Raw genomic sequence first — 13,439 nt, 5'->3', positions numbered from 1 at the left:
AGGAATAATAATAGTTTTGAATCCCCACTCCACCACTTGCTGGTTATATAACCTTGAACAAGTTTCCTAACCTCTCAGTGTTTTAATATCCTGTCCTATAAAATGGGAGTATTCACAGTTCTTCTCTTCTACGTGAGAACTAAATGGTTGAGAGAGGTAGAGCTCTTAGACAGTGCTGCCACGTATAAAAACTGTTTCAAATGGTTTAGAAAATTCAGGCTGGAGAAAGATGAAGAGAGGAAAGAAGCAGAGTTGGGACAGAGAAGGGGAACATGATCAGACACTGACCTTGGCGCCCTTGCGACTACTTGACCACAACCGGAGTCTGTGAAGCCTGATCTCGGCACCCCGGGATGAGATCTGCCAGCAGAGCAGAGCGGCGGGGCCCTGGGAGTTGACAACTCTGGTGGCTACATCGTGATTTTGCAGTGACTTTGCCACAGCTACATGAGAACCCCAGACAATAAACATTTCTATAGACATTGATATGGAGCAAATAGAACTGGCTGAGACCCAGGGCTTACAAGAAATAATTTTAAGATTAACCACTGGTTACAGAAAGAATGCCCTAATGTTTATTACCTACCAGAAAGTTCTCTAATAAGAACAATCCAGGACCAAGTTGTGGGATATAAATGCCCTGTTAGTAGCATGTGACTGTTGGAGCTAATTAGCTCAGAGTCTGAAACCTTCTCTTAAATGGCTAAAATGCTGAATCTTGATAAATTTTGAAGATAAGGGGCAGGGAAAACCCAGAGAAAAACAAACCCCACATTGTTGATGCTCCTCTGATCTCATCTGTGGGAAGGGACTGTCCCACCCACAGCTGAGTCTGCTATGGAATGAGCAGTAGCCAAATATCCCTAAAGGGGATTCTCAATCTCCTGGACATTTGCGAATCTTCTGAAACTAGAGGGAGAAACGTGGGTGCATAATGCCTTCCATGAAGAGTATCGCATTTACTCTAAAATACGTTCTATTGAGATATACTTGATAAACCTACCACAGAGAAAATTGACATCTCATACCATTCTTCCCCTTCCATGTGGCTGGCTGGGCACTGTCATTTCTCAGCACACTCATTTGACTCGGTTTGATTGATGCCTGAGCAGGAGTGATACCTACAGCTTCCAAATCAGGCCCATAATGCAGTGTTTCCAACCTTTTCTATCGTGGCACACTTAAATTATGTTGATCAACAAAAAGAGATTTAAAAAAGAATATACTTACTGTGCTTTGAACTTCCGTTGAAAATAATTTAATTTATGATCTTTAAAATTTTTCACAGCACACCTGAGATTCTCCCGCACCCAGATTGAAAATCACTGCCATAATGAGAAGAGGAGCGGCCTCTCCTCCCCCTTCCCTTTCTCCTTCTCACTAGATGACACGTGCACATGGTGGAAAGCCATCCCGGACCACAACAGATGAGGATGCCTCCGAACTGGACTGTGACGAGCAGGTTTCCTGCTGTCTGGGGTCTCTGTGGCACCAACAGAGACAAATGTGGTTAGTTCACCTATGTTCTAGCTTCACGCGGTTCTGTTTGGAGTGCAGAAGTGGGAAGAGATTGCAAAACACATCTTTGAGTGGTGTTAACTGCCTTCCTCCGAGTGGGGTGTAACTGACACAGGCTTCTGCTTTGCTTTTTGCATCCCGAGCTGAATTGCACAAACAACAGAGAAGAGACTGAGCCTGAGCGACACCTTCCTTCTCAGCTCTTCCCATAGCGGGCCCAGCCTAACATTTGCACACATGTAACTCGACACTTGCAGAATACGAACTTCAGGGCAAAGGCCCTGGGTACGCGACTCTGTCTTGCCTTGCCTTGCAGGCAAAGTTGTTTTGAGATGGGAGATGTCTGTGAAAGCACTTGGGAGAGGGCTGGCCAAGTATTGAGGGGTCAGTAAATATTAGTTTCCTTTCTTCTTGACAGCTGCCTCCTTCTTCTCATAATGCATGTGAATTTTCCAATAGAGGAGTTAGTATTCAAAAATGCTTTGAAGGCCAGACGGGGTGGCTCACGCCTGTAATCCCAGCACTCTAGGAGGCTAAGTAGAGTGGATTGCTTGAATTCATGTGTTAGAGACCAGCCTGAGCAAGAGTGAGACCTGTTTCTACTAAAAATAGAAAAACTAGCCTGCATTGTGGTAAATACCTGTAGTCCTGGCTGCTCTGCTCAGGAGGCTGAAGCAAGAGGATTGCTTGAGCTCAAGAGTTTGAGGCTGCTGTGAGGTATGATGCCACGGCACTTTACCCAGGGTGACAGAGGGAGCCTCAAAAAACAAAAATACTTTGAAAATTCCCCTATTATTGCCTACCTTATAAAATATATAAGTGTAGCCTAAATCATCTGTGATTTCCCAATTAAAAAGTATGAGTAAAGCTTTCTGGAAATCTGTTTGGAGACGCACGGGTGACGGTTTCAACTCTTGCTAGGAAACAGATACTCATTGGGGACTCTTACTTTAGTTATCTCACATTATCCTCAGAAAGTTTCTTTCTCTAATATAAGAAAGGAGTAGTCTGGGTCGATGAGCCTTAATGTCCAAACTGAAATTAGAGAAGAAAAAAGTTTACACAACACGGAAAAGTGTCTTTCATTCATGTGAAAGTCATCTTGCTGTAACTGCCTTGATTTCACCCATCGGTCTTCTCTTTAGCTCGCCCGTGATTCATGCAACACAGTCATGAGCACATCCTGGCCCTTTTCAAGCTCCTAGGGGTCTGGGGACCAGAAACACCATCAGGGGCAGCGATTCCTCCTCCACTTGGAAGGGGGTGACATTCCAGCTGGGTCTGGAAGATATGGTAAGACTTTGTGGGATTGCTTAGGACAGCATGGATGCTGAAGAGGGCTGCAGACAGAGCAGATTAGAAGACTGTTGTAGTCAAGAAGGCAAGAATGGGGCCGAGGCTAAAGAGATGGTCAGGAGGACGCCAAAGACACAGAACGGAACGAGAAATGGGATCTGAGAAGAAGGGAATTAAGTGCCAGCATGATGGGGAGGTTGTGCCAAGGGAAAATAACATTGAAATGGAAGGGGAGGGGAAGATTTAAAGAATTTTACAGGCTGAGCATAAGGAACCAGAGCAATGTAGAGGACGGATGATGCTAGAAGAAAGTGTCTGGGGTCCGGATCCAGAGCGGGCACCAGCAGGAGGTGTGGAAGCTCGTTGACTCTCATCCTAGTTCCTGACAGGATTCTACTCAAAAAACTCACCTCAGTTAAATCTTCAGTGTCCAGCATACCAGGTTGAAAAGTACAACTCCAGGAAATCTAGAATGTCTAATCACCTTCTAAGCCTGAGCTTCTGACCCCTGCCTCTGTCCACACCTTCCTCTTCTTAGCGTCACTGAGGGGGAGCCTCGCCCCCACCCGTCTCCCTGCAGCATGACAGGGGTGACACGGACTCCGAGTCCAAGATTCACAGCTCCCTCCTCGTATGATTATGGGCAGGACAGGTCATCCTGCGGCTCCTTCGTTTCCTCTTCTGTAGAACAGAGGTGCTTTCATACCTCAAAGCTGGATTTCTTAGCAATGTTTACTTTTTATGACAATTCCCTTATAACTATAAAAAACAGCTTTATTCCCTAAAATTTCTATAGAAGAAACAACTGTTTTTGTCATTCACAGGCTGTGTGCTCTATTGAAACAATTGTTTTTATATTGTAAATTTTCACAAAAGCAAAAAGTAGCAAGGAGCCCCTTCGGGATATGTTGTGCCTCACACCCTACCATCCTGAGAAAAGGCTGAAAAGTGTTTGTTGTGGGCTCAGTAGGGCCCCCAAAATGTCCCTCTCCCGATCTCTAAAACCTTTCAATGTTACCTGATATGGCAAAAAGAGACTTTGCAGATGTCATTAAGTTAAGGATCTTCAGATGGAGAGATTATTTTGGATTATTGGAGTGAGCCCAAAATGTAATCACAAGCATCCTCACCAGGAAGGCAGCGGGCGATATGTCTATAGAAGGGAAGGAGAGGCCGTGTGACAGAAGCCGACAGAGTAGCAGCAAGCACCCAGGAAAAAAGATGCTACTGCTCTGGATTAGAAGATCGGGGGTGGGTTGAGCCCAGGAATGCCGTTCCAGACACTAAAAGAATCAGGGAAACAAGCATTCCAAGGGAGCAGCACGCTGCTGACACTAACTCTTAACCAGTGAAACGGATTTCAGGCTTCCCACCTCCAGAACAGGAAGCGAATAAATCCCTGTTTAGGAACTAAATGTGTGGTTTGTGACACTGACAACAGGAAACTCATACAATTGTTTGTTTTCATTCTGATCTTGGGAAGGTAAGTTACCTCGCCCTTCCGCGGGGAGGAGAGGAGGCAGAGGTACAGCCACTGCCCTGTCAGGGTCCTTCCAGGGGACTGCCAATACCTTGCCCCGACCCAGAGCCGTCCTTCAGATGCGAGGATGGAGGAGTGTCCATCTCCCTCTAAATGAGAGCCAAGGGCTCCTCCCTGCCAGGGAGGATGGTTTCATGGGGGTTTTTAGTCAAATGAAGTAAAAATAATCATTTCAAATCTTACATAGGATAAAATGGTAATCAGATGAAGTTACGACTTCATTTTTTATTTGCCCAGGAAGCAGGAAAATTCAAGCTTAGTTTTAAGCACTAATAAACCTGCAGGTTAAGGAAGTGGGTTCCCAACACAAAGCATAAAATAAAGATGTACTTAAAAGTACATTGTTGTAAGGTAATTTCCATTCCCACAAACTTCCCCTGCGTGCATCCCGACAGCAGATCCCACTCGGAGGCAAAAGGAAGAAATGGTCTTATGAGTAATTTTTTTCTTATGACATGTTGGCGAACAATAAGATCATGACATCAAAAGAATTTGTTTCAAGAAAGAAAAAAAAATTACTTAAATTTTGTCAAGTGGTCCTAAGGGAACTGAAAAAAAATGTGATGCCTTAAAGATGGGGCCAAAACGCAACAATCTGGTGATCTCCATCTTTTACAATCCACCTTCCCACTGAGCAGTAAGTAAAAGGCATTTCCTGAGTAGTCAGAAAGCATGGTTCGTGTATCCAGATAAATGCCTGCCTCCATCTATCCTGACTCCACCTGGAAGAAAGATATAACTTGGATGTGATGTACCCTCACCCCAGCATCCCAGAGATTTGAGAGAAAATTCACTTTAAACACTATTTATCTAATTCTCTACAATTGAAAATTTACAATGAACAGGAATATTTTGCTGACAAAAAATATCAGAGTCCTAGCACCTTCCTTGAATGAGCTTAAAAGCAGCCTTTTCTGAAAGAAAGAATTGTGTAGCTAAGACTGTTCCATTCGAATTTCGATTTTTCATGGGTACATTACGGGTTATTCCATACATCTGTGCTTTTACATTGCTTTTGCCTCTGCTTCCCCTTCTTCTCATAAAAATTGTGAAAATAGTATTAGAGATTCAGTTCTACAGGCTCTTTCTAAATCCAAGGCTCCAAGTATTTCTGTGTTTTCATTGTTCCAGACTCACTCTGTTCTAGTACCATAAATGAGGGCTAAGCCATATTTCTATAGAAAGGGATTTAAATTCTTTGAGATTATGGTTCAAAGTTATGTATAACAAGAATGAAGTCAAGCACATAAATATTCTCCTCAAATGCCATAAGATAACCCTGACCAAAATTCTCCTTAAAAAAATTTAAAAAGCAATATAGTGTAAACATCCTGGTGAGCCCATTTAGGTAGTATCAGTATAGCCTGGTGATTGCAAACCATATCCTTAATTCCAAACTCTAATGACAATCCCACTAAACATATTTATGAGAAGTCTCCTCTCAGACCCTGTTCCCTGGTCCTCTTCTCTCACCTCCTCAGCCTCACGAGGAGGCAGCCTGCCTTTTTCTCTCTTCTTGAGTCCTTCCTTCTGCTACACGAGTAGTTTGTGGCAAAGCCAGGCCTCCATTCTGTCTCCAGGGCTCCAGATTATCTGATAGCCAAATAGATCTCCTGCCTTTCAAAGAGCTTGTCCATTCAAATGTCTTTCTTTACATTTTAAGAACATATAGATAATAACAATGACAAATCCTCAGGCTGGCTCCTACATTGGTATAAGAGCCAAGCTTAAAGTTCTATTCTGTTTTGTCACCAATTGCTCCTGGCAAAAGTGAAGAAATATGTCAAGCTTTTGTGATTCTATGAACTGCTGTGTAAGCAATACTATTTACCAGTAAAGAAACAACTTATGAAAATATTTTTGAGGGTAAAACGAGATTAAACTTAACATAAAATTAACCGAAGAGAGGAAATAAAGCAGTAAGTGAGTTTGGTTACTTACCATTCCTAGAGCTTTATATATTAGCAGACTTTTTTGCCCTAGTTATGTACCTGGTATTCTAAATCTAGCTACACGTGAAACAACCTTTCAGGAGAATTTTGCTAAAGAGAAGCATTAAAGACAATTTAGATTGGTGACAATTTCATCACCTAAGAAACTCCTCAGGAAAAATTAACAACCTCATATTTTATATTATTTTTTATATTCATAAATCAATATGTAGAGAAATATTATGTAAAAATTTTGTAAAATTTTGCAATGTATATTTTACAAATACAAGTACATTTAGTTATAATTTCCCACTTACCATATGTATGTATGTGTGGTGACCTTTGGGACACCCTGTATACTTACTAGTCTTTCTTTTACTCTTTTATAATAAGTGAGGTTATTGTAAACATCATTTTTTGATAATTTAGGGAGGAGATCCCAAAATTGCTTTCATTTGACCAAATTAGAAGTCTAATTTGTATCTCTGTATTAAAAAGTACATTTTTGTTTGTTTGTTTGTTTTTTGTTTGGGGGGAGTTTGTTTGCCTATGGACTTTCTAACTCCCTCCCTCCTGGAGATGTCAATCTTCTGAACAGTTTCATTGTAAAAAGAAGATGTGAAATGCTTGAAAACTAAAAGACACACACAAATCAGAGCTTGACCTTAACGCCTTACAGATTAGAACAGAGCATGGCGTGATGCAAAGCGATGGGTGGGGTTAGTACGCCACTTAATAAGCTTCATCATCTTCTAAAATTGTTTTTTAGGCATTAGGTGAGTATGAAAAGAGGTGAAAAAAATGTTCTATATAAAAGAGATAAGTGACTTGGTTTTATCCCCCTCTAAATTACAGACATTTACACTACAAAATAATACAATTCAGGAGAATAATTACGTATCGTGGTATCACGGCCTTCTGACAAATACACAGACACAGCGGACTCAGAGAATAAACATTGTGGGTTGTAATTCTCCGCTAGCACAGCAGGTGCAGCCGGCCCAGCGCCCCGCGGAGGCACCTGCGGAGCGCAGGCGCAGAACGCCTTCCTGGCCCTCTCTGTGTTGTCACTTGCAAACTGGTGAGTTGGCGAGTTCTGATGTTTAAGGCCTATTCAGCGTTTTCTCTTCTTTCTCACATTTACGTTAGCCTTTTCCTTTACTTATCTCCACGTTGTTATTCTTGGCAAAGCTGCCCTTCCCGTGATGGCATGTTTACCTTCCCAACTGTCCCTGTTTCCTCCTCATCTTGGGGAGCTCGTTAATGTCTCCGGCGTGACTGCTCACTTCCCTCGTTTGCACCGCCTCACCTCCGCAGAGCCGTTGTTTTTCTTTCCCTTCAACCCTTCTTTCAACTCTCACCCCCTTGGAATAGCGTTATTTCCTCTCTCATTTCCTCTTACAGAAGATGTTTTTGGACCCATTCCCTAAAACCTTTGGCATGAGAGCTTACCTGTGTCGGTCTATGTTTCCACTGGGCACGTTTCCAGAGGGGTTTCATCAGCCTGGGCCCCTCGGCTTCACACCGACTAAGCCTGGTCCTGCTGTCACTCATGGTCACCCCCACTTGCGCTCCAGGCCTGCCCCGACAGTGGGAACCCGCCTGCTGAGCCCTGCTTCCTGTGGCAACAGGCTCCTGTTTTCAAATCTATTTCAAGAAGTCTGTTTGAGGTATGAAAATTGGGATATATATATATAATATTGCAAGTAAAAAGGATTAGATGACAGGTAGGAATGCTGAGTCAGCAATATTTGCCCAGCTGCAACGTGTTTCCCAGTCTGTGGAATAAGTGTATTATCCAATTATTTTTCATTTTTTGTAAGTCATCCAGAAGTAAGTTTGACACTTAGTTGCACCCAAGCTGGAGGGAAAATGTGTTAAACAAAAACTCTTAAGATTAAGTGATTTCTATTTTAGGGTTTAAAAAATTGGGGAGGAGTCATGTAACTGTCAAGCTCCACGTGATGGCTCTCGGATCAATGTCAGACTGTAGTACACCTATGTACTGCAATGGTCCTGTGAGATCATAACACTGTAGTTTTACTATACATTTTCTAGGTTTACATATGCAAATACTTATCATGTTACAAGTGCCTATAACGTTCAGGACAGGCACAAACTCTGCAGGCTTATAGCCCAGGAACACAGTACCTACTTCCACACAGCCTAGGTCTGCAGTGAGCTATACCCCCTAAGTTTGCATAAGTAACTCTATGATACGAACACATGACAAAATCACCTCATAGCACATTTCTCTGAATGTATCCTGTTGTTAAGGGTAATTTGTCCTTTAATGGGAACTGAAGTAGTATTATCCATAATAATTAATAAAACATACTAAACACTTTGCCATTCATTATTTTATAGTATGTTAAAGTGAACAGTCTGGTAACACATTTTGTGATTCGTTCTCAGTATGTATGTTTCACTAATAAAACATATTTACAAACTAGGTGACACGGTCTTGAGATGAAATGTTTGCTCAGGTACCCAACACAGAGACAAGAACACTGGAGTCGTGGCTGTGTCCTGAGCCAAGGAACCCTAAGCTGCCTACTCCACATTTGGTATCCGAGTAATTAAATATACATGACAGTACTAATGGCTAAGATCCAGTCCCCATGAACAGATGCATCAAAACTAAAGGTGAATAAATAAGTTATATCCATACATTCAAAACATCCTAGATGCAATCTATAAACCTGGTCTTTTTTGTGGAGTTTGGTTGGTTTGGTTTGGTATGATTCAAAAGGCAAAGGGCAGAGACAAAAGAGGCCATAAATTTGAATCTATTTTTAAAAAATATTCCATGAATAAGTGCATCGACTAGGCCAAGTTAGAAACATTTTCTAAGTTACTCCAGTACATTGTCGTTAATACAATTAAAAATGCAAATGATTTTCAATTCAAGATGGCATTTGCCTCACAGCTCCAACATAGCTTCACTCTTTGATCTGATGGAAATACTGATGAGGGCCCAGAAAAGGGCAAACTTTGCATCACATTGCTTGTAGGATGTCAGCTCAGCAACCTGCAGGAGCCAGGGAGAGGTACAGCAGAGGCACACCTGTGAGGACCCATTAGAAAGGAGTGACTCAGGGCCCAACCAGCCACCTCACAGCTCCAGATCTAAAAAGCTCAGACCCCACACAAGTGCCAGGGAGCGGGGCTGGAGACAATCCCCTCACCCTCTCCATTAACAATGTCTAGTCTGCAGACCCCACTCCAGACAGAAAAATATTACTGCAAAACAAGGGAAACGGAGCAGCTTCTGGAAATCCCCAGGAAAGCAGGAAAGAGCAAACTGGGCTTAAGTTTATCACTTGCTGGGCGCTTGAACTTGGACAAGGTACTTAAACTCCAATCTTAGTCTTAGTGAAAATAAGACGAAGTATAAAAAGCCAAAATTAAGCCGGGGCATGGTGGCTCACGTCTGTAATCCTAGCTCTCTGGATTGCTGACCCAATCTGCCAAGGCGGGTGGATCACCTGAGCTCAGTAGTTCAAGACCAAGCTATGCAAGGGCAAGACCCCTGTCTCTAAAAATAACCAGGCGTTGTAGTGGGCACCTGTAGTCACAACTCCTCGGAAGGCTGAGGCAAGAGGATCGCTTTAGTCCAAGAGATTGAGGTTGCTGTGAGCTATAACAGTGCCACAGTGCTCTACCCAGGGAGACAGAGTGAGATACTGTCTCGAAAAGGAAAAATAAAAAGTAAATAAAATAAATAAATAAAAAGAAAAAATTACATGCCTAAGATAAGGCACAACACAAGTTGGTTGGTATGATTATTACGATTACTAGTTGTGAAGATACACTGTCAAACTTTCATTCATTCACTCAGCAAATAGTATTGAATGCCTGCTCTAGCATTAAAAAGACTGGCATAGCTGGGGCGCAGTGGCTCACGCCAGTAACCCCTGCAATTTGGGAGGCTGAGATGGGCAGATTGCTTGAGCTCAGGGGTTTGAGACAGCCTGAGCAAGAGGGAGACCCTGTGAGCTATGATGTTACAGCACTCTACCGACTGTGTCTCAGAAAAAAAAGACATTTGTGTTCCTATCCCTATTAGCATGCTGCCTGTGTTCCACGATAATAATAGTTCTGCTCCAGCAGTGATAAACTCAGTGGAAAGCAATGCTCAGAATCAAGTGGGTTTTGACAGAAAGGGTCAAGGATATCACAAAATCATTGGCAAAACTACTTACACCTTGTTATAAGCTGGATTGTATACACCCTTATGTAATTAGACTTTTACATCCAGTATTTAAGGACAGAATTACTATGATATCCAAAAATAATATTGAATGCAACAGTCTCTGAAAATAGGCAATACATAAATTATAGAGTGTGAAATATAGAGAATTGAAGGGATTTAATTTTTTAAGTTTTTTCCATATAAAATGTAAAGTATCAATACAATAATATCAATCCTAAATTAATAGGAAACATGATATTCTAATAATCTGATTATATGATCATCTATAATATAGATATATTATTCTAATAATATGATAATCTGATTATCTTCTTCCACATATAACTCTAATTTTGCTATTAGAGGTCTTCACCATTTCACTTAATGTTGCCAAATCTATCCTTTTACAATAGTTCTGCTAATATGGATATATATAGAGAGAGAGAGAGAGAGAGAGAGATGGATAGATAGATACATTTTCTTAGGAGAAATCATAATAAGAGTACAATTTTAAAACTGACTTTTGTGGCATGGTTCAAATTCATTGATTTTTTGATGCCTATCTCAGGGCTGAAGAAGCAAATTATCCTTCCCAAAATAACACACATTTCTCTCAAAGTGAATCCATTCTTGAGGTTGCTTAAAATGTCATATGCTGCCATTCCTGTTCTTGACTAATTTAACATACTCGCTGATGTTTTTGTTAAAAGATGTTAAAGATGTTGATTTTGTTCATGTATACTGATTCTCAAGCAAATAGCCATCCTTGTAGAGAATGCTGGCATCTTGTAATCAAAGCATTCTTGAGAAAAGTCTGCTAAAATGAACTCAGGTTTGCATCTTGACTAGCTCATTTGATAGGAAAAATTGGGGATTTTACCAAAGTTACAAACACTGAAACTACATGATTTTATATCCCTCCCCAAAAAACATTCTGAGTAAATAGATATCCACTGAAACATATCAAGAGTATATCATTTCCAAGGTTTACGTTTCATCAGTTGCTGAAAAAGAACCCTCTTTTGTTTTCTAAGATGATCTGTCTAACCTTATTGAGAGAAGGTTAATAGAAAAATAACTTCTTACCCCATGCTAAGTACCTTTAAAGTCATGAAATGCAAGCCCCTTGGACCATCTCCTACCTCTCTCGCGCTCTCTCCACCAGTAAAGGCTTTTAAAAAACGGAAAGGAATATCTTTATGTTCTTCCTAACTGTTCCCCACTGCCTCCTTCTTTTTGATGGGTAGGTTGGTGCTACTGCCAGCAGTCCAACCCTCTATCAGCACATTTTAAACTACACTGAAAAAAAAAACAAAAAGGAGAGAATAGGTGTGTCAGAATCTAGAGAGCTGACCACATCTTTAAATTTGCTAATTGAAACACGACTCCCTGGAGCCATCGGTCCATAACTTTAATGTCTGTGACTGTGTCTGAAGAGTTTAGAGAGAGAGAAAATATCGAGGGAAGAAATCCCAAACACTCAGATACAAGGAGTTGACCAGCATATTTCTGACGTCTAGAATAGTGGGCAAAAATGGCCTTTGGAAGCGAATAGTCCTGAGTTGTAATCATAGCTCTGTCCCTGGACAAGTTCCTTAGCTTCCCTGAGCCTGTTTACTCATCCATTAAAATCGGAATGATAATACCTGCTGCTTCTGTTTCTCTACAAATTAAATTAAGATAAAATCTGTGCAGTACTCACAAGGGTAACTGACCACCAGTACTCTCTGTCACTGCCATCCTCAGCATCATTACTTTTACTGACCTCTGCTAAGCATTTCTTGTCCCTCCCCCCCCCCACTGTTTTCAACATCTCAATAAACACCTTCAATGGGCCAGATGGTCACTGTAACTGGAATTTGTGACACAAAGCATGACCGAAATACAGAGATTCTGACTACATGTGCTCACAACCCAGCCAATGAGACGGGCATGAACACAAATGCGCTGCACCTGCTCCTGACTACAGGGCTTTGCGCAGCAGCACTCAGGCTGCCCGGGGACACACAGCTTCGTCCTCCTGTCCTGTCTGTGTATATCTGCGTTTGCTACCAGGCCAAAAACCCTCAAAGTCAAAGCATCTTAATGTTCTCTCTATTCCTGGTGTCTCAACTGGCCATGATTCAGTAAGTGCTGTTAAGTGAATAAATGAACGCTTTGCATTCAAGGCAAAAATCTTACTCCACCTGGAGAAAATGGTGTGGTCTCACCAAGGAGGTCAGCTCTGAGCTAGGTCTTGAAAGGACACATTGAAATTCAGTGAACAGAGTGCAAAAGGGTTTTCTTGGAAAAGGGAACTTTATAAAATTCAATTATAAATTTTTTGAGGGTTATATGAGACCTTCATCTTAAATTCCCTTTTAATAATACACAGGACCTTGAACAATGCCTAAAACAAGAAAAGTTATCTATAGATCACTGAATATCAACCATAACTAATATTTACTGAGCACTTACATGACAGCACTGTTCTAAATGCTTCCTGGTGTTAACTCATTCACTCCTTACAACACCCATGTAAGGTAGGGACCTGTTTTACTTAGGCACAGAGACATCAGGCGATTTTCCTAAGATCAAACAGCCGGAAGCAGCAAACCCAGCTTTCAAACCTAGATGATATGAATCCAGAGCAACAAACAATAAGCAAAATAAATAAGTAAATAGAACATGAAAAGATGATACTGTATAGGAAAAAACTAAGGAAAGAAGAGGTGTAAGGAGAGTCAGATAAAAGGAAAATGCTTAATTTTAACTATAGTGACCAAAGATGTCCTCAGTGAGAAGATGACATGTGAGCAAAAACTAACAAAAGGTGAAAGAGTGAGCTTCACAGTTATCTGAGGAAAGGACACAAAGCCAACATGCAGAGCAAGTGCAAAGGCCCTGAGGTCAGAGCACATCTGGGCTACTAAGTAGTCACAGTGAAGCCCAGTGTGACTGAGGCAGGGTGAGCAAAGAG

The sequence above is a fragment of the Nycticebus coucang genome, chromosome 1, assembly GCF_027406575.1.
Source record: "Nycticebus coucang isolate mNycCou1 chromosome 1, mNycCou1.pri, whole genome shotgun sequence".
Taxonomy (NCBI): Eukaryota; Metazoa; Chordata; class Mammalia; order Primates; family Lorisidae; genus Nycticebus; species Nycticebus coucang.
Note: the sequence above shows the minus strand (reverse complement) of the source record.